Genomic DNA, 21,382 nt, shown 5'->3' with positions numbered 1-21,382 from the left:
CTTCCGGCCTCCCTGCTGCTGCTGGTGCGCGCAGCTTCCCCGGCACTGTGCTTAGGGCGTGCGCGCGCACTCCCTCCCTCTTAAATGGGCCACGCACGCCGTCCTAAAAAGTCCCCGGCCAATGGCCGGAGGACTTTCTCTATAAAAGGCACCTCCTCCAATATGGAGGTGCCCATGCAAGGTTGTTGCTCTGTGATACTTACTTTGCTTCAGCCCTCAGGTCCTCTACAAGTCAGTCTTGTCCGCCAGTCTGATCTTCAGTCCAGTCCGCCAGTCTGACTACTTTCCAGCCCAACAGTCTGCCTTCAGTCCAGTCCGTCAGTCTGTCTATGGGCTTTGCCCGCCTGCTTACCTGGAAGCACCTGCCTGTTACCTGCTGTGCCTGCCTGCTTACCAGGAAGCACCTGCCTGTTACCTGCCGTGCCTGCTTGCCTGCCGTGCCCACCTGCCTGCTTCCCTGGAAGCACCTGCCTGTTATCTGTTGTGCCCGCCAGCTTGTCTACCTGGAGCACCTGTCTGGCTATCAGCCGAATCAGTCTACCTGACTACCTGGACTACCCGTCAGCCTGGCTGCTGTGCTCTTCCGCTGTACCGGTCAGTTCCTGCCTTCTGACCTGTGGGAGTCACCTGCTCTCATACAAGGTCGGTCCCAGAGTAGCACCTGGTCCCTCTACTCGGTCCTTCCCTGGTTCACTGAGCCGCCGTGCGACCCTGGTCAGGCCGAGTAGATACTTAGTCATGCCCCTCTGGTCCATCCTTGCACTGGAGCACAGAGGTTCCACCACCCGGATCCATAACACAATATTTTTACACCTTCATCGTGCTGGACATTTTGTCTTTTCCGCTGTGTTCATGTACTGATGGTAACTCTGGTGCTGTATTCATGTACTGATGATGGTTATGGTGTAGTCATGTAAATACCACTTTAATGTTTTTTTGCAAATGGTACTGGCTAAGTATGACAGTGTGGCCCTTCTACCGAAAAAAAAAAAGTGCATCTTCCCTTTCCCCCCCACCCCCACTCTAGAGGTTTGATACATTTGTGATATGTATCAGTAGTAAATCTCTTGGGTCCTTTTCCTCTCACTTGTTACATCAGGGTGGGGGGAGGAGAAGGGTGAGCAATTTGCCTCCCCCTAAAGTTGTTGTAAGGATGACAATAGAGAAATAAATTTGGAGAAGCCCCGCTTATCTGGAGGCCTAACACCCAGGCGGCATAAAGAGCCTTCTGTAAATGGGTAACAATAGGGTGGTGCAGCTACAAAAGGCGATCCTCACCGCGAACACACAGGGTACACATGTTTACCAAGCGTGGACACTTGTTGTCAAAGGGGGCAGCCATGCTTTTGAGAGGCCCCTCAATGGCAGAACTGTTCCCCTCCTGAATAATGTAGATTTATTCTGAAATGAATCCTCATACACAATAAGGGAGCGCGGTCCCACGGTGACACCGGATTACAGCCTCCATGTACGGGAACTGGGGCAGAATGACGGCTGAGCGGGAACTGGAGGAGAAAGAGATAGAATGTGTAATGTCTGGAGGTTATATCAGTACTGGAGCGTTATAAGAGGGGCTGATATCAGTCACATATGGTGTAATGTCTGGAGGTTATATCAGTACTGGAGCGTTATAAGAGGGGCTGATATCAGTCACATATGATGTAATGTCTGGAGGTTATATCAGTACTGGAGCGTTAGAAGAAGGGCTGATATCAATCACATATGATGTAATGTCTGGAGGTTATATCAGTACTGGAGCGTTATAAGAGGGGCTGATATCAGTCACATATGGTGTAATGTCTGGAGGTTATATCAGTACTGGAGCGTTATAAGAGGAGCTGATATCAGTCACATATGATGTAATGTCTGGAGGTTATATCAGTACTGGAGCGTTAGAAGAAGCTGATATCAGTCACATATGATGTAATGTCTGGAGGTTATATCAGTACTGGAGCGTTATAAGAGGCTGATATCAATCACATATGATGTAATGTCTGGAGGTTATATCAGTACTGGAGCGTTATAAGAGGGGCTGATATCAGTCACATATGGTGTAATGTCTGGAGGTTATATCAGTACTGGAGCGTTATAAGAGGGGCTGATATCAGTCACATATGGTGTAATGTCTGGAGGTTATATCCGTACTGGAGCGTTATAAGAGGGGCTGATATCAGTCACATATGGTGTAATGTCTGGAGGTTATATCAGTACTGGAGCGTTATAAGAGGCTGATATCAGTCACATATGGTATAATGTCTGGAGGTTATATCAGTACTGGAGCATTATAAGAGGCTGATATCAGTCACATATGGTGTAATGTCTGGAGGTTATATCCGTACTGGAGCGTTATAAGAGGGGCTGATATCAGTCACATATGGTGTAATGTCTGGAGGTTATATCCGTACTGGAGCGTTATAAGAGGGGCTGATATCAGTCACATATGGTGTAATGTCTGGAGGTTATATCAGTACTGGAGCGTTATAAGAGGCTGATATCAGTCACATATGGTGTAATGTCTGGAGGTTATATCAGTACTGGAGCGTTATAAGAGGGGCTCACATCAGTCACATATGGTGTAATGTCTGGAGGTTATATCAGTACTGGAGCGTTATAAGAGGGGCTGATATCAGTCACATATGATGTAATGTCTGGAGGTTATATCAGTACTGGAGCGTTATAAGAGAGGCTGATATCAGTCACATATGATGTAATGTCTAGAGGTTATATCAGTACTGGAGCGTTATAAGAGGGGCTGATATCAGTCACATATGATGTAATGTCTGGAGGTTATATCAGTACTGGAGCGTTATAAGAGCCTGACATCAGTCACATATGATGTAATGTCTGGAGGTTATATCAGTACTGGAGCGTTATAAGAGGAGCTGATATCAGTCACATATGGTGTAATGTCTGGTAGGTTATATCAGTACTGGAGCGTTATAAGAGAGGCTGATATCAGTCACATATGGTGTAATGTCTGGAGGTTATATCAGTACTGGAGCGTTATAAGAGAGGCTGATATCAGTCACATATGATGTAATGTCTGGAGGTTATATCAGTACTGGAGCGTTATAAGAGGCTGATATCAGTCACATATGGTGTAATGTCTGGAGGTTATATCAGTGCTGGAGCGTTATAAGAGGGGCTGATATCAGTCACATATGATGTAATGTCTGGAGGTTATATCAGTACTGGAGCGTTATAAGAGAGGCTGATATCAGTCACATATGATGTAATGTCTGGAGGTTATATCAGTACTGGAGCGTTATAAGAGGGGCTGATATCAGTCACATATGGTGTAATGTCTGGAGGTTATATCAGTACTGGAGCGTTATAAGAGGGGCTGATACCAGTCACATATGATGTAATGTCTGGAGGTTATATCAGTACTGGAGCGTTATAAGAGGGGCTGATATCAGTCACATATGGTGTAATGTCTGGAGGTTATATCAGTGCTGGAGCGTTATAAGAGGCTGACATCAGTCACATATGGTGTAATGTCTGGAGGTTATATCAGTACTGGAGTGTTATAAGAGAGGCTGATATCAGTCACATATGGTGTAATGTCTGGAGGTTATATCAGTGCTGGAGCGTTATAAGAGGGGCTGATATCAGTCACATATGATGTAATGTCTGGAGGTTATATCAGTACTGGAGTGTTATAAGAGGAGCTGATATCAGTCACATATGGTGTAATGTCTGGAGGTTATATCAGTACTAGAGCGTTAGAAGAGGCTGATATCAGTCACATATGGTGTAATGTCTGGAGGTTATATCAGTACTAGAGCGTTATAAGAGGCTGATATCAGTCACATATGGTGTAATGTCTGGAGGTTATATCATTACTGGAGCATTATAAGAGGGCCTGATATCAGTCACATATGATGTAATGTCTGGAGGTTATATCAGTACTAGAGCGTTATAAGAGGCTGATATCAGTCACATATGATGTAATGTCTGGAGGTTATATCAGTACTGGAGCGTTATAAGAGGCTGATCTCAGTCACATATGGTGTAATGTCTGGAGGTTATATCAGTACTGGAGCGTTATAAGAGGGGCTGATATCAGTCACATATGTTGTAATGTCTGGAGGTTATATCAGTACTGGAGCGTTATAAGAGGGGCTGATATCAGTCACATATGATGTAATGTCTGGAGGTTATATCAGTACTAGAGCGTTATAAGAGGCTGATATCAGTCACATATGATGTAATGTCTGGAGGTTATATCAGTACTGGAGCGTTATAAGAGGCTGATCTCAGTCACATATGGTGTAATGTCTGGAGGTTATATCAGTACTGGAGCGTTATAAGAGGGGCTGATATCAGTCACATATGATGTAATGTCTGGAGGTTATATCAGTACTGGAGCGTTATAAGAGGCAGATATCAGTCACATATGATGCAATGTCTGGAGGTTATATCAGTACTGGAGCGTTATAAGAGGGGCTGATATCAGTCACATATGATTTAATGTCTGGAGGTTATATCAGTACTGGAGCGTTATAAGAAGAGCTGATATCAGTCACATATGGTGTAATGTCTGGAGGTTATATCAGTACTGGAGCGTTATAAGAGGCTGATATCAGTCACATATGATTTAATGTCTGGAGGTTATATCAGTACTGGAGCGTTATAAGAGGAGCTGATATCAGTCACATATGGTGTAATGTCTGGAGGTTATATCAGTACTGGAGCGTTATAAGAGGCTGATATCAGTCACATATGATGTAATATCAGGAGGTTATATCAGTACTAGAGCGTTACAAGAGGCTGATATCAGTCACATATGATGTAATGTCTGGAGGTTATATCAGTACTGGAGCGTTATAAGAGGCTGATATCAGTCACATATGATGTAATATCTGGAGGTTATATCAGTACTAGAGCGTTATAAGAGGCTGATATCAGTCACATATGATGTAATGTCTGGAGGTTATATCAGTACTGGAGCGTTATAAGAGGAGCTGATATCAGTCACATATAGTGTAATGTCTGGAGGTTATATCAGTATTGGAGCGTTATAAGAGGGGCTGATATCAGTCACATATGGTGTAATGTCTGGAGGTTGTATCAGTACTGGAGCGTTATAAGAGGAGCTGATATCAGTCACATATGGTGTAATGTCTGGAGGTTATATCAGTACTGGAGCGTTATAAGAGGGGCTGATATCAGTCACATATGGTGTAATGTCTGGAGGTTATATCAGTACTGGAGCGTTATAAGAGGAGCTGATATCAGTCACATATGATGTAATGTCTGGATGTTATATCAGTACTGGAGTGTTATAAGAGGGGCTGATATCAGTTACATATGATGTAATGTCTGGAGGTTATATCAGTACTGGAGCGTTATAAGAGGGGCTGATATCAGTCTCATATGGTGTAATGTCTAGAGGTTATATCAGTACTGGAGCGTTATAAGAGGGGCTGATATCAGTCACATATGATGTAATGTCTGGAGGTTATATCAGTACTGGAGCGTTATAATAGGGGCTGATATCAGTCACATATGATGTAATGTCTGGAGGTTATATCAGTAGTGGAGCGTTATAAGAGGGGCTGATATCAGTTACATATGATGTAATGTCTAGAGGTTATATCAGTACTGGAGTGTTATAAGAGGAGCTGATATCAGTCACATATGGTGTAATGTCTGGAGGTTATATCAGTACTAGAGCGTTAGAAGAGGCTGATATCAGTCACATATGGTGTAATGTCTGGAGGTTATATCAGTACTAGAGCGTTATAAGAGGCTGATATCAGTCACATATGGTGTAATGTCTGGAGGTTATATCAGTACTGGAGCGTTATAAGAGAGGCTGATATCAGTCACATATGATGTAATGTCTGGAGGTTATATCAGTACTGGAGCGTTATAAGAGGCTGATATCAGTCACATATGGTGTAATGTCTGGAGGTTATATCAGTGCTGGAGCGTTATAAGAGGGGCTGATATCAGTCACATATGATGTAATGTCTGGAGGTTATATCAGTACTGGAGCGTTATAAGAGAGGCTGATATCAGTCACATATGATGTAATGTCTGGAGGTTATATCAGTACTGGAGCGTTATAAGAGGGGCTGATATCAGTCACATATGGTGTAATGTCTGGAGGTTATATCAGTACTGGAGCGTTATAAGAGGGGCTGATACCAGTCACATATGATGTAATGTCTGGAGGTTATATCAGTACTGGAGCGTTATAAGAGGGGCTGATATCAGTCACATATGGTGTAATGTCTGGAGGTTATATCAGTGCTGGAGCGTTATAAGAGGCTGATATCAGTCACATATGGTGTAATGTCTGGAGGTTATATCAGTACTGGAGTGTTATAAGAGAGGCTGATATCAGTCACATATGGTGTAATGTCTGGAGGTTATATCAGTGCTGGAGCGTTATAAGAGGGGCTGATATCAGTCACATATGATGTAATGTCTGGAGGTTATATCAGTACTGGAGTGTTATAAGAGGAGCTGATATCAGTCACATATGGTGTAATGTCTGGAGGTTATATCAGTACTAGAGCGTTAGAAGAGGCTGATATCAGTCACATATGGTGTAATGTCTGGAGGTTATATCAGTACTAGAGCGTTATAAGAGGCTGATATCAGTCACATATGGTGTAATGTCTGGAGGTTATATCATTACTGGAGCATTATAAGAGGGCCTGATATCAGTCACATATGATGTAATGTCTGGAGGTTATATCAGTACTAGAGCGTTATAAGAGGCTGATATCAGTCACATATGATGTAATGTCTGGAGGTTATATCAGTACTGGAGCGTTATAAGAGGCTGATCTCAGTCACATATGGTGTAATGTCTGGAGGTTATATCAGTACTGGAGCGTTATAAGAGGGGCTGATATCAGTCACATATGTTGTAATGTCTGGAGGTTATATCAGTACTGGAGCGTTATAAGAGGGGCTGATATCAGTCACATATGATGTAATGTCTGGAGGTTATATCAGTACTAGAGCGTTATAAGAGGCTGATATCAGTCACATATGATGTAATGTCTGGAGGTTATATCAGTACTGGAGCGTTATAAGAGGCTGATCTCAGTCACATATGGTGTAATGTCTGGAGGTTATATCAGTACTGGAGCGTTATAAGAGGGGCTGATATCAGTCACATATGATGTAATGTCTGGAGGTTATATCAGTACTGGAGCGTTATAAGAGGCAGATATCAGTCACATATGATGCAATGTCTGGAGGTTATATCAGTACTGGAGCGTTATAAGAGGGGCTGATATCAGTCACATATGATTTAATGTCTGGAGGTTATATCAGTACTGGAGCGTTATAAGAAGAGCTGATATCAGTCACATATGGTGTAATGTCTGGAGGTTATATCAGTACTGGAGCGTTATAAGAGGCTGATATCAGTCACATATGATTTAATGTCTGGAGGTTATATCAGTACTGGAGCGTTATAAGAGGAGCTGATATCAGTCACATATGGTGTAATGTCTGGAGGTTATATCAGTACTGGAGCGTTATAAGAGGCTGATATCAGTCACATATGATGTAATATCAGGAGGTTATATCAGTACTAGAGCGTTACAAGAGGCTGATATCAGTCACATATGATGTAATGTCTGGAGGTTATATCAGTACTGGAGCGTTATAAGAGGCTGATATCAGTCACATATGATGTAATATCTGGAGGTTATATCAGTACTAGAGCGTTATAAGAGGCTGATATCAGTCACATATGATGTAATGTCTGGAGGTTATATCAGTACTGGAGCGTTATAAGAGGAGCTGATATCAGTCACATATAGTGTAATGTCTGGAGGTTATATCAGTATTGGAGCGTTATAAGAGGGGCTGATATCAGTCACATATGGTGTAATGTCTGGAGGTTGTATCAGTACTGGAGCGTTATAAGAGGAGCTGATATCAGTCACATATGGTGTAATGTCTGGAGGTTATATCAGTACTGGAGCGTTATAAGAGGGGCTGATATCAGTCACATATGGTGTAATGTCTGGAGGTTATATCAGTACTGGAGCGTTATAAGAGGAGCTGATATCAGTCACATATGATGTAATGTCTGGATGTTATATCAGTACTGGAGTGTTATAAGAGGGGCTGATATCAGTTACATATGATGTAATGTCTGGAGGTTATATCAGTACTGGAGCGTTATAAGAGGGGCTGATATCAGTCACATATGGTGTAATGTCTAGAGGTTATATCAGTACTGGAGCGTTATAAGAGGGGCTGATATCAGTCACATATGATGTAATGTCTGGAGGTTATATCAGTACTGGAGCGTTATAATAGGGGCTGATATCAGTCACATATGATGTAATGTCTGGAGGTTATATCAGTAGTGGAGCGTTATAAGAGGGGCTGATATCAGTTACATATGATGTAATGTCTAGAGGTTATATCAGTACTGGAGTGTTATAAGAGGAGCTGATATCAGTCACATATGGTGTAATGTCTGGAGGTTATATCAGTACTAGAGCGTTAGAAGAGGCTGATATCAGTCACATATGGTGTAATGTCTGGAGGTTATATCAGTACTAGAGCGTTATAAGAGGCTGATATCAGTCACATATGGTGTAATGTCTGGAGGTTATATCATTACTGGAGCATTATAAGAGGGCCTGATATCAGTCACATATGATGTAATGTCTGGAGGTTATATCAGTACTAGAGCGTTATAAGAGGCTGATATCAGTCACATATGATGTAATGTCTGGAGGTTATATCAGTACTGGAGCGTTATAAGAGGGGCTGATATCAGTCACATATGTTGTAATGTCTGGAGGTTATATCAGTACTGGAGCGTTATAAGAGGCTGATATCAGTCACATATGATGTAATGTCTGGAGGTTATATCAGTACTGGAGCGTTATAAGAGGGGCTGATATCAGTCACATATGTTGTAATGTCTGGAGGTTATATCAGTACTGGAGCGTTATAAGAGGGGCTGATATCAGTCACATATGATGTAATGTCTGGAGGTTATATCAGTACTGGAACGTTATAAGAGGCTGATATCAGTCACATATGGTGTAATGTCTGGAGGTTATATCAGTACTGGAGCGTTATAAGAGGAGCTGATATCAGTCACATATGATGTAATGTCTGGAGGTTATATCAGTACTGGAGCGTTATAAGAGGAGCTGATATCACTCACATATGATGTAATGTCTGGAGGTTATATCAGTACTGGAGCGTTATAAGAGGGGCTGATATCAGTCACATATGATGTAATGTCTGGAGGTTATATCAGTACTGGAGCGTTATAAGAGGGGCTGATATCAGTCACATTTGATGTAATGTCTGGAGGTTATATCAGTACTGGAGTGTTATAAGAGGAGCTGATATCAGTCACATATGGTGTAATGTCTGGAGGTTATATCAGTACTAAAGCGTTATAAGAGGCTGATATCAGTCACATATGGTGTAATGTCTGGAGGTTATATCAGTACTAGAGCGTTATAAGAGGCTGATATCAGTCACATATGGTGTAATGTCTGGAGGTTATATCATTACTGGAGCATTATAAGAGGGCCTGATATCAGTCACATATGATGTAATGTCTGGAGGTTATATCAGTACTAGAGCGTTATAAGAGGCTGATATCAGTCACATATGATGTAATGTCTGGAGGTTATATCAGTACTAGAGCGTTTATAAGAGGCTGATCTCAGTCACATATGGTGTAATGTCTGGAGGTTATATCAGTACTGGAGCGTTATAAGAGGGGCTGATATCAGTCACATATGTTGTAATGTCTGGAGGTTATATCAGTACTGGAGCGTTATAAGAGGGGCTGATATCAGTCACATATGATTTAATGTCTGGAGGTTATATCAGTACTGGAGCGTTATAAGAAGAGCTGATATCAGTCACATATGGTGTAATGTCTGGAGGTTATATCAGTACTGGAGCGTTATAAGAGGCTGATATCAGTCACATATGATTTAATGTCTGGAGGTTATATCAGTACTGGAGCGTTATAAGAGGAGCTGATATCAGTCACATATGGTGTAATGTCTGGAGGTTATATCAGTACTGGAGCGTTATAAGAGGCTGATATCAGTCACATATGGTGTAATGTCTGGAGGTTATATCAGAACTGGAGAGTTATAAGAGGCTGATATCAGTCACATATGATGTAATGTCTGGAGGTTATATCAGTACTGGAGCGTTATAAGAGGCTGATATCAGTCACATATGATGTAATATCTGGAGGTTATATCAGTACTAGAGCGTTATAAGAGGGGCTGATATCAGTCACATATGGTGTAATGTCTGGAGGTTATATCAGTACTGGAGCGTTATAAGAGGAGCTGATATCAGTCACATATGGTGTAAAGTCTGGAGGTTATATCAGTACTGGAGCGTTATAAGAGGGGCTGATATCAGTCACATATGGTGTAATGTCTGGAGGTTATATCAGTACTGGAGCGTTATAAGAGGAGCTGATATCAGTCACATATGATGTAATGTCTGGAGGTTATATCAGTACTGAAGTGTTATAAGAGGGGCTGATATCAGTTACATATGATGTAATGTCTGGAGGTTATATCAGTACTGGAGCGTTATAAGAGGGGCTGATATCAGTCACATATGGTGTAATGTCTAGAGGTTATATCAGTACTGGAGCGTTATAAGAGGGGCTGATATCAGTCACATATGATGTAATGTCTGGAGGTTATATCAGTACTGGAGCGTTATAAGAGGAGCTGATATCAGTCACATATGATGTAATGTCTGGAGGTTATATCAGTACTGGAGTGTTATAAGAGGGGCTGATATCAGTTACATATGATGTAATGTCTGGAGGTTATATCAGTACTGGAGCGTTATAAGAGGGGCTGATATCAGTCACATATGGTGTAATGTCTAGAGGTTATATCAGAACTGGAGCGTTATAAGAGGGGCTGATATCAGTCACATATGATGTAATGTCTGGAGGTTATATCAGTACTGGAGCGTTATAATAGGGGCTGATATCAGTCACATATGATGTAATGTCTGGAGGTTATATCAGTAGTGGAGCGTTATAAGAGGAGCTGATATCAGCCACATATGGTGTAATGTCTGGGGGTTATATCAGTACTGGAGCGTTATAAGAGGGGCTGATATCAGTCACATATGATGTAATGTCTGGAGGTTATATCAGTAGTGGAGCGTTATAAGAGGCTGATATCAGTCACATATGATGTAATGTCTGGAGGTTATATCAGTACTGGAGCGTTATAAGAGGGGCTGATATCAGTCACATGTGATGTAATGTCTGGAGGTTATATCAGTACTGGAGCGTTATAAGAGGGGCTGATATCAGTCACATATGTTGTAATGTCTGGAGGTTATATCAGTACTGGAGCGTTATAAGAGGGGCTGATATCAGTCACATATGATGTAATGTCTGGAGGTTATATCCGTACTGGAGCGTTATAAGAGGCTGATATCAGTCACATATGATGTAATGTCTGGAGGTTATATCAGTACTGGAGCGTTATAAGAGGAGCTGATATCAGTCACATATGGTGTAATGTCTGGAGGTTATATAAGTACTGGAGCGTTATAAGAGGAGCTGATATCAGTCACATATGGTGTAATGTCTGGAGGTTATATCAGTACTGGAGCGTTATAAGAGGAGCTGATATCAGTTACATATGATGTAATGTCTGGAGGTTATATCAGTACTGGAGCGTTATAAGAGGGGCTGATATCAGTCACATATGTTGTAATGTCTGGAGGTTATATCAGTACTGGAGCGTTATAAGAGGGGCTGATATCAGTCACATATGGTGTAATGTCTGGAGCTTATATCAGTACTGGAGCGTTATAAGAGGGGCTGATATCAGTTACATATGATGTAATGTCTGGAGGTTATATCAGTACTGGAGCGTTATAAGAGGAGCTGATATCAGTCACATATGGTGTAATGTCTGGGGGTTATATCAGTACTGGAGCGTTATAAGAGGGGCTGATATCAGTCACATATGATTTAATGTCTGGAGGTTATATCAGTACTGGAGCGTTATAAGAAGAGCTGATATTAGTCACATATGGTGTAATGTCTGGAGGTTATATCAGTACTGGAGCGTTATAAGAGGCTGATATCAGTCACATATGATGTAATATCAGGAGGTTATATCAGTACTAGAGCGTTATAAGAGGCTGATATCAGTCACATATGATGTAATGTCTGGAGGTTATATCAGTACTGGATCGTTATAAGAGGCTAATATCAGTCACATATGATGTAATATCTGGAGGTTATATCAGTACTAGAGCGTTATAAGAGGCTGATATCAGTCACATATGATGTAATGTCTGGAGGTTATATCAGTACTGGAGCGTTATAAGAAGAGCTGATATCAGTCACATATGGTGTAATGTCTGGAGGTTATATCAGTACTGGAGCGTTATAAGAGGCTGATATCAGTCACATATGATTTAATGTCTGGAGGTTATATCAGTACTGGAGCGTTATAAGAGGAGCTGATATCAGTCACATATGGTGTAATGTCTGGAGGTTATATCAGTACTGGAGCGTTATAAGAGGCTGATATCAGTCACATATGATGTAATATCAGGAGGTTATATCAGTACTAGAGCGTTATAAGAGGCTGATATCAGTCACATATGATGTAATGTCTGGAGGTTATATCAGTACTGGAGCGTTATAAGAGGCTGATATCAGTCACATATGATGTAATATCTGGAGGTTATATCAGTACTAGAGCGTTATAAGAGGCTGATATCAGTCACATATGATGTAATGTCTGGAGGTTATATCAGTACTGGAGCGTTATAAGAGGAGCTGATATCAGTCACATATAGTGTAATGTCTGGAGGTTATATCAGTATTGGAGCGTTATAAGAGGGGCTGATATCAGTCACATATGGTGTAATGTCTGGAGGTTATATCAGTACTGGAGCGTTATAAGAGGAGCTGATATCAGTCACATATGGTGTAATGTCTGGAGGTTATATCAGTACTGGAGCGTTATAAGAGGGGCTGATATCAGTCACATATGGTGTAATGTCTGGAGGTTATATCAGTACTGGAGCGTTATAAGAGGAGCTGATATCAGTCACATATGATGTAATGTCTGGATGTTATATCAGTACTGGAGTGTTATAAGAGGGGCTGATATCAGTTACATATGATGTAATGTATGGAGGTTATATCAGTACTGGAGCGTTATAAGAGGGGCTGATATCAGTCACATATGGTGTAATGTCTAGAGGTTATAAGAGGGGCTGATATCAGTCACATATGATGTAATGTCTGGAGGTTATATCAGTACTGGAGCGTTATAATAGGGGCTGATATCAGTCACATATGATGTAATGTCTGGAGGTTATATCAGTAGTGGAGCGTTATAAGAGGCTGATATCAGTTACATATGATGTAATGTCTAGAGGTTATATCAGTACTGGAGCGTTATAAGAGGCTGATATCAGTTACATATGATGTAATGTCTAGAGGTTATATCAGTACTGGAGCGTTATAAGAGGAGCTGATATCAGCCACATATGGTGTAATGTCTGGGAGTTATATCAGTACTGGAGCGTTATAAGAGGGGCTGATATCAGTCACATATGATGTAATGTCTGGAGGTTATATCAGTAGTGGAGCGTTATAAGAGGCTGATATCAGTCACATATGATGTAATGTCTGGAGGTTATATCAGTACTGGAGCGTTATAAGAGGGGCTGATATCAGTCACATATGTTGTAATGTCTGGAGGTTATATCAGTACTGGAGCGTTATAAGAGGGGCTGATATCAGTCACATATGATGTAATGTCTGGAGGTTATATCAGTACTGGAACGTTCTAAGAGGCTGATATCAGTCACATATGGTGTAATGTCTGGAGGTTATATCAGTACTGGAGCGTTATAAGAGGAGCTGATATCAGTCACATATGATGTAATGTCTGGAGGTTATATCAGTACTGGAGCGTTATAAGAGGAGCTGATATCACTCACATATGATGTAATGTCTGGAGGTTATATCAGTACTGGAGCGTTATAAGAGGGGCTGATATCATTCACATATGATGTAATGTCTGGAGGTTATATCAGTACTGGAGCGTTATAAGAGGGGCTGATATCAGTCACATTTGATGTAATGTCTGGAGGTTATATCAGTACTGGAGTGTTATAAGAGGAGCTGATATCAGTCACATATGGTGTAATGTCTGGAGGTTATATCAGTACTAAAGCGTTATAAGAGGCTGATATCAGTCACATATGGTGTAATGTCTGGAGGTTATATCAGTACTAGAGCGTTATAAGAGGCTGATATCAGTCACATATGGTGTAATGTCTGGAGGTTATATCATTACTGGAGCATTATAAGAGGGCCTGATATCAGTCACATATGATGTAATGTCTGGAGGTTATATCAGTACTAGAGCGTTATAAGAGGCTGATATCAGTCACATATGATGTAATGTCTGGAGGTTATATCAGTACTAGAGCGTTTATAAGAGGCTGATCTCAGTCACATATGGTGTAATGTCTGGAGGTTATATCAGTACTGGAGCGTTATAAGAGGGGCTGATATCAGTCACATATGTTGTAATGTCTGGAGGTTATATCAGTACTGGAGCGTTATAAGAGGGGCTGATATCAGTCACATATGATTTAATGTCTGGAGGTTATATCAGTACTGGAGCGTTATAAGAAGAGCTGATATCAGTCACATATGGTGTAATGTCTGGAGGTTATATCAGTACTGGAGCGTTATAAGAGGCTGATATCAGTCACATATGATTTAATGTCTGGAGGTTATATCAGTACTGGAGCGTTATAAGAGGAGCTGATATCAGTCACATATGGTGTAATGTCTGGAGGTTATATCAGTACTGGAGCGTTATAAGAGGCTGATATCAGTCACATATGATGTAATGTCTGGAGGTTATATCAGAACTGGAGAGTTATAAGAGGCTGATATCAGTCACATATGATGTAATGTCTGGAGGTTATATCAGTACTGGAGCGTTATAAGAGGCTGATATCAGTCACATATGATGTAATATCTGGAGGTTATATCAGTACTAGAGCGTTATAAGAGGGGCTGATATCAGTCACATATGGTGTAATGTCTGGAGGTTATATCAGTACTGGAGCGTTATAAGAGGAGCTGATATCAGTCACATATGGTGTAAAGTCTGGAGGTTATATCAGTACTGGAGCGTTATAAGAGGGGCTGATATCAGTCACATATGGTGTAATGTCTGGAGGTTATATCAGTACTGGAGCGTTATAAGAGGAGCTGATATCAGTCACATATGATGTAATGTCTGGAGGTTATATCAGTACTGGAGTGTTATAAGAGGGGCTGATATCAGTTACATATGATGTAATGTCTGGAGGTTATATCAGTACTGGAGCGTTATAAGAGGGGCTGATATCAGTCACATATGGTGTAATGTCTAGAGGTTATATCAGTACTGGAGCGTTATAAGAGGGGCTGATATCAGTCACATATGATGTAATGTCTGGAGGTTATATCAGTACTGGAGCGTTATAAGAGGAGCTGATATCAGTCACATATGATGTAATGTCTGGAGGTTATATCAGTAGTGGAGTGTTATAAGAGGGGCTAATATCAGTTACATATGATGTAATGTCTGGAGGTTATATCAGTACTGGAGCGTTATAAGAGGGGCTGATATCAGTCACATATGGTGTAATGTCTAGAGGTTATATCAGAACTGGATCGTTATAAGAGGGGCTGATATCAGTCACATATGATGTAATGTCTGGAGGTTATATCAGTACTGGAGCGTTATAATAGGGGCTGATATCAGTCACATATGATGTAATGTCTGGAGGTTATATCAGTAGTGGAGCGTTATAAGAGGAGCTGATATCAGCCACATATGATGTAATGTCTGGAGGTTATATCAGTACTGGAGCGTTATAAGAGGGGCTGATATCAGTCACATATGGTGTAATGTCTAGAGGTTATATCAGAACTGGATCGTTATAAGAGGGGCTGATATCAGTCACATATGATGTAATGTCTAGAGGTTATATCAGAACTGGATCGTTATAAGAGGGGCTGATATCAGTCACATATGGTGTAATGTCTGGGGGTTATATCAGTACTGGAGCGTTATAAGAGGGGCTGATATCAGTCACATATGATGTAATGTCTGGAGGTTATATCAGTAGTGGAGCGTTATAAGAGGCTGATATCAGTCACATATGATGTAATGTCTGGAGGTTATATCAGTACTGGAGCGTTATAAGAGGGGCTGATATCAGTCACATGTGATGTAATGTCTGGAGGTTATATCAGTACTGGAGCGTTATAAGAGGGGCTGATATCAGTCACATATGTTGTAATGTCTGGAGGTTATATCAGTACTGGAGCGTTATAAGAGGGGCTGATATCAGTCACATATGATGTAATGTCTGGAGGTTATATCCGTACTGGAGCGTTATAAGAGGCTGATATCAGTCACATATGATGTAATGTCTGGAGGTTATATCAGTACTGGAGCGTTATAAGAGGAGCTGATATCAGTCACATATGGTGTAATGTCTGGAGGTTATATAAGTACTGGAGCGTTATAAGAGGAGCTGATATCAGTCACATATGATGTAATGTCTGGAGGTTATATCAGTACTGGAGCGTTATAAGAGGGGCTGATATCAGTCACATATGTTGTAATGTCTGGAGGTTATATCAGTACTGGAGCGTTATAAGAGGGGCTGATATCAGTTACATATGATGTAATGTCTGGAGGTTATATCAGTACTGGAGCGTTATAAGAGGAGCTGATATCAGTCACATATGGTGTAATGTCTGGGGGTTATATCAGTACTGGAGCGTTATAAGAGGGGCTGATATCAGTCACATATGATTTAATGTCTGGAGGTTATATCAGTACTGGAGCGTTATAAGAAGAGCTGATATTAGTCACATATGGTGTAATGTCTGGAGGTTATATCAGTACTGGAGCGTTATAAGAGGCTGATATCAGTCACATATGATTTAATGTCTGGAGGTTATATCAGTACTGGAGCGTTATAAGAGGAGCTGATATCAGTCACATATGGTGTAATGTCTGGAGGTTATATCAGTACTGGAGCGTTATAAGAGGGGCTGATATCAGTCACATATGATGTAATGTCTGGAGGTTATATCAGTACTGGAGCGTTATAAGAGGGGCTGATATCAGTCACATATGGTGTAATGTCTGGAGGTTATATCAGTACTGGAGCGTTATAAGAGGCTGATATCAGTCACATATGATTTAATGTCTGGAGGTTATATCAGTACTGGAGCGTTATAAGAGGAGCTGATATCAGTCACATATGGTGTAATGTCTGGAGGTTATATCAGTACTGGAGCGTTATAAGAGGCTGATATCAGTCACATATGATGTAATGTCTGGAGGTTATATCAGTACTGGATCGTTATAAGAGGCTAATATCAGTCACATATGATGTAATATCTGGAGGTTATATCAGTACTAGAGCGTTATAAGAGGCTGATATCAGTCACATATGATGTAATGTCTGGAGGTTATATCAGTACTGGAGCGTTATAAGAGGAGCTGATATCCGTCACATATGGTGTAATGTCTGGAGGTTATATCATTACTGGAGCGTTATAAGAGGGGCTGATATCAGTCACATATGGTGTAATGTCTGGCGGTTATATCAGTACTGGAGCGTTATAAGAGGAGCTGATATCAGTCACATATGATGTAATGTCTGGAGGTTATATCAGTACTGGAGTGTTATAAGAGGGGCTGATATCAGTTACATATTATGTAATGTCTGGAGGTTATATCAGTACTCGAGCGTTATAAGAGGGGCTGATATCAGTCACATATGGTGTAATGTCTAGAGGTTATATCAGTACTGGAGCGTTATAAGAGGGGCTGATATCAGTCACATATGATGTAATGTCTGGAGGTTATATCAGTACTGGAGCGTTATAATAGGGGCTGATATCAGTCACATATGATGTAATGTCTGGAGGTTATATCAGTAGTGGAGCGTTATAAGAGGGGCTGATATCAGTTACATATGATGTAATGTCTAGAGGTTATATCAGTACTGGAGCGTTATAAGAGGAGCTGATATCAGCCACATATGGTGTAATGTCTGGGGGTTATATCAGTACTGGAGCGTTATAAGAGGGGCTGATATCAGTCACATATGATGTAATGTCTGGAGGTTATATCAGTAGTGGAGCGTTATAAGAGGCTGATATCAGTCACATATGATGTAATGTCTGGAGGTTATATCAGTACTGGAGCGTTATAAGAGGGGCTGAAATCAATCACATATGTTGTAATGTCTGGAGGTTATATCAGTACTGGAGCGTTATACGAGGGGCTGATATCAGTCACATATGTTGTAATGTCTGGAGGTTATATCAGTACTGGAACGTTATAAGAGGCTGATATCAGTCACATATGGTGTAATGTCTGGAGGTTATATCAGTACTGGAGCGTTATAAGAGGAGTTGATATCAGTCACATATGATGTAATGTCTGGAGGTTATATCAGTACTGGAGCGTTATAAGAGGAGCTGATATCACTCACATATGATGTAATGTCTGGAGATTATATCAGTACTGGAGCGTTATAAGAGGGGCTGATATCAGTCACATATGATGTAATGTCTGGAGGTTATATCAGTACTGGAGCGTTATAAGAGGGGCTGATATCAGTCACATATGATGTAATGTCTGGAGGTTATATCAGTACTGTAGTGTTATAAGAGGAGCTGATATCAGTCACATATGGTGTAATGTCTTGAGGTTATATCAGTACTAGAGCGTTATAAGAGGCTGATATCAGTCACATATGGTGTAATGTCTGGAGGTTATATCAGTACTAGAGCGTTATAAGAGGCTGATATCAGTCACATATGGTGTAATGTCTGGAGGTTATATCATTACTGGAGCATTATAAGAGGGCCTGATATCAGTCACATATGATGTAATGTCTGGAGGTTATATCAGTACTAGAGCGTTATAAGAGGCTATCAGTCACATATGATGTAATGTCTGGAGGTTATATCAGTACTAGAGCGTTTATAAGAGGCTGATCTCAGTCACATATGGTGTAATGTCTGGAGGTTATATCAGTACTGGAGCGTTATAAGAGGGGCTGATATCCGTCACATATGTTGTAATGTCTGGAGGTTATATCAGTACTGGAGCGTTATAAGAGGGGCTGATATCAGTCACATATGATTTAATGTCTGGAGGTTATATCAGTACTGGAGCGTTATAAGAAGAGCTGATATCAGTCACATATGGTGTAATGTCTGGAGGTTATATCAGTACTGGAGCGTTATAAGAGGCTGATATCAGTCACATATGATTTAATGTCTGGAGGTTATATCAGTACTGGAGCGTTATAAGAGGCTGATATCAGTCACTTATGATGTAATGTCTGGAGGTTATATCAGTACTGGAGCGTTATAACAGGAGCTGATATCAGTCACATATGGTGTAATGTCTGGAGGTTATATCAGTACTGGAGCGTTATAACAGGAGCTGATATCAGTCACATATGGTGTAATGTCTGGAGGTTATATCAGTACTGGAGCGTTATAAGAGGGGCTGATATCAGTCACATATGGTGTAATGTCTGGAGGTTATATCAGTACTGGAGCGTTATAAGAGGAGCTGATATCAGTCACATATGATGTAATGTCTGGAGGTTATATCAGTACTGGAGTGTTATAAGAGGGGCTGATATCAGTTACATATGCTGTAATGTCTGGAGGTTATATCAGTACTGGAGCGTTATAAGAGGGGCTGATATCAGTCACATATGGTGTAATGTCTAGAGGTTATATCAGTTCTGGAGCGTTATAAGAGGGGCTGATATCAGTCACATATGATGTAATGTCTGGAGGTTATATCAGTACTGGAGCGTTATAATAGGGGCTGATATCAGTCACATATGATGTAATGTCTGGAGGTTATATCAGTAGTGGAGCGTTATAAGAGGCCTGATATCAGTTACATATGATGTAATGTCTAGAGGTTATATCAGTACTGGAGCGTTATAAGAGGAGCTGATATCAGCCACATATGGTGTAATGTCTGGGGGTTATATCAGTACTGGAGCGTTATAAGAGGGGCTGATATCAGTCACATATGATGTAATGTCTGGAGGTTATATCAGTAGTGGAGCGTTATAAGAGGCTGATATCAGTCACATATGATGTAATGTCTGGAGGTTATATCAGTACTGGAGCATTATAAGAGGGGCTGATATCAGTCACGTGTGATGTAATGTCTGGAGGTTATATCAGTACTGGAGCATTATAAGAGGGGCTGATATCAGTCACATATGATGTTATGTCTGGAGGTTATATCCGTACTGGAGCGTTATAAGAGGCTGATATCAGTCACATATGATGTAATGTCTGGAGGTTATATCAGTACTGGAGCGTTATAAGAGGAGCTGATATCAGTCACATATAGTGTAATGTCTGGAGGTTATATCAGTACAGGAGCGATATAAGAGGAGCTGATATCAGTCACATATGATGTAATGTCTGGAGGTTATATCCGTACTGGAGCGTTATAAGAGGCTGATATCAGTCACATATGATGTAATGTCTGGAGGTTATATCAGTACTGGAGCGTTATAAGAGGAGCTGATATCAGTCACATATGGTGTAATGTCTGGAGGTTATATCAGTACTGGAGCGATATAAGAGGAGCTGATATCAGTCACATATGGTGTAATGTCTGGAGGTTATATCAGTACTGGAGCGTTATAGGAGGAGCTGATATCAGTTACATATGATGTAATGTCTGGAGGTTATATCAGTACTGGAGCGTTATAAGAGGGGCTGATATCAGTCACATATGTTGTAATGTCTGGAGGTTATATCAGTACTGGAGCGTTATAAGAGGGGCTGATATCAGTCACATATGGTGTAATGTCTGGAGGTTATATCAGTACTGGAGCGTTATAAGAGGAGCTGATATCAGTCACATATGATGTAATGTCTGGAGGTTATATCAGTACTGGAGTGTTATAAGAGGGGCTGATATCAGTTACATATGATGTAATGTCTGGAGGTTATATCAGTACTGGAGCATTATAAGAGGGGCTGATATCAGTCACATATGGTGTTATGTCTAGAGGTTATATCAGTACTGGAGCGTTATAAGAGGGGCTGATATCAGTCACATATGATGTAATGTCTGGAGGTTATATCAGTACTGAAGCGTTATAATAGGGGCTGATATCAGTCACATATGATGTAATGTCTGGAGGTTATATCAGTAGTGGAGCGTTATAAGAGGAGCTGATATCAGCCACATATGGTGTAATGTCTGGGGGTTATATCAGTACTGGAGCGTTATAAGAGGGGCTGATATCA

This window comes from Phyllobates terribilis, unplaced genomic scaffold, assembly GCF_046119375.1.
Source record: "Phyllobates terribilis strain yellow unplaced genomic scaffold, ASM4611937v1 Scaffold_9__5_contigs__length_417890890, whole genome shotgun sequence".
NCBI classification, from domain to species: Eukaryota; Metazoa; Chordata; class Amphibia; order Anura; family Dendrobatidae; genus Phyllobates; species Phyllobates terribilis.
This window is presented reverse-complemented; position numbering follows the sequence as displayed.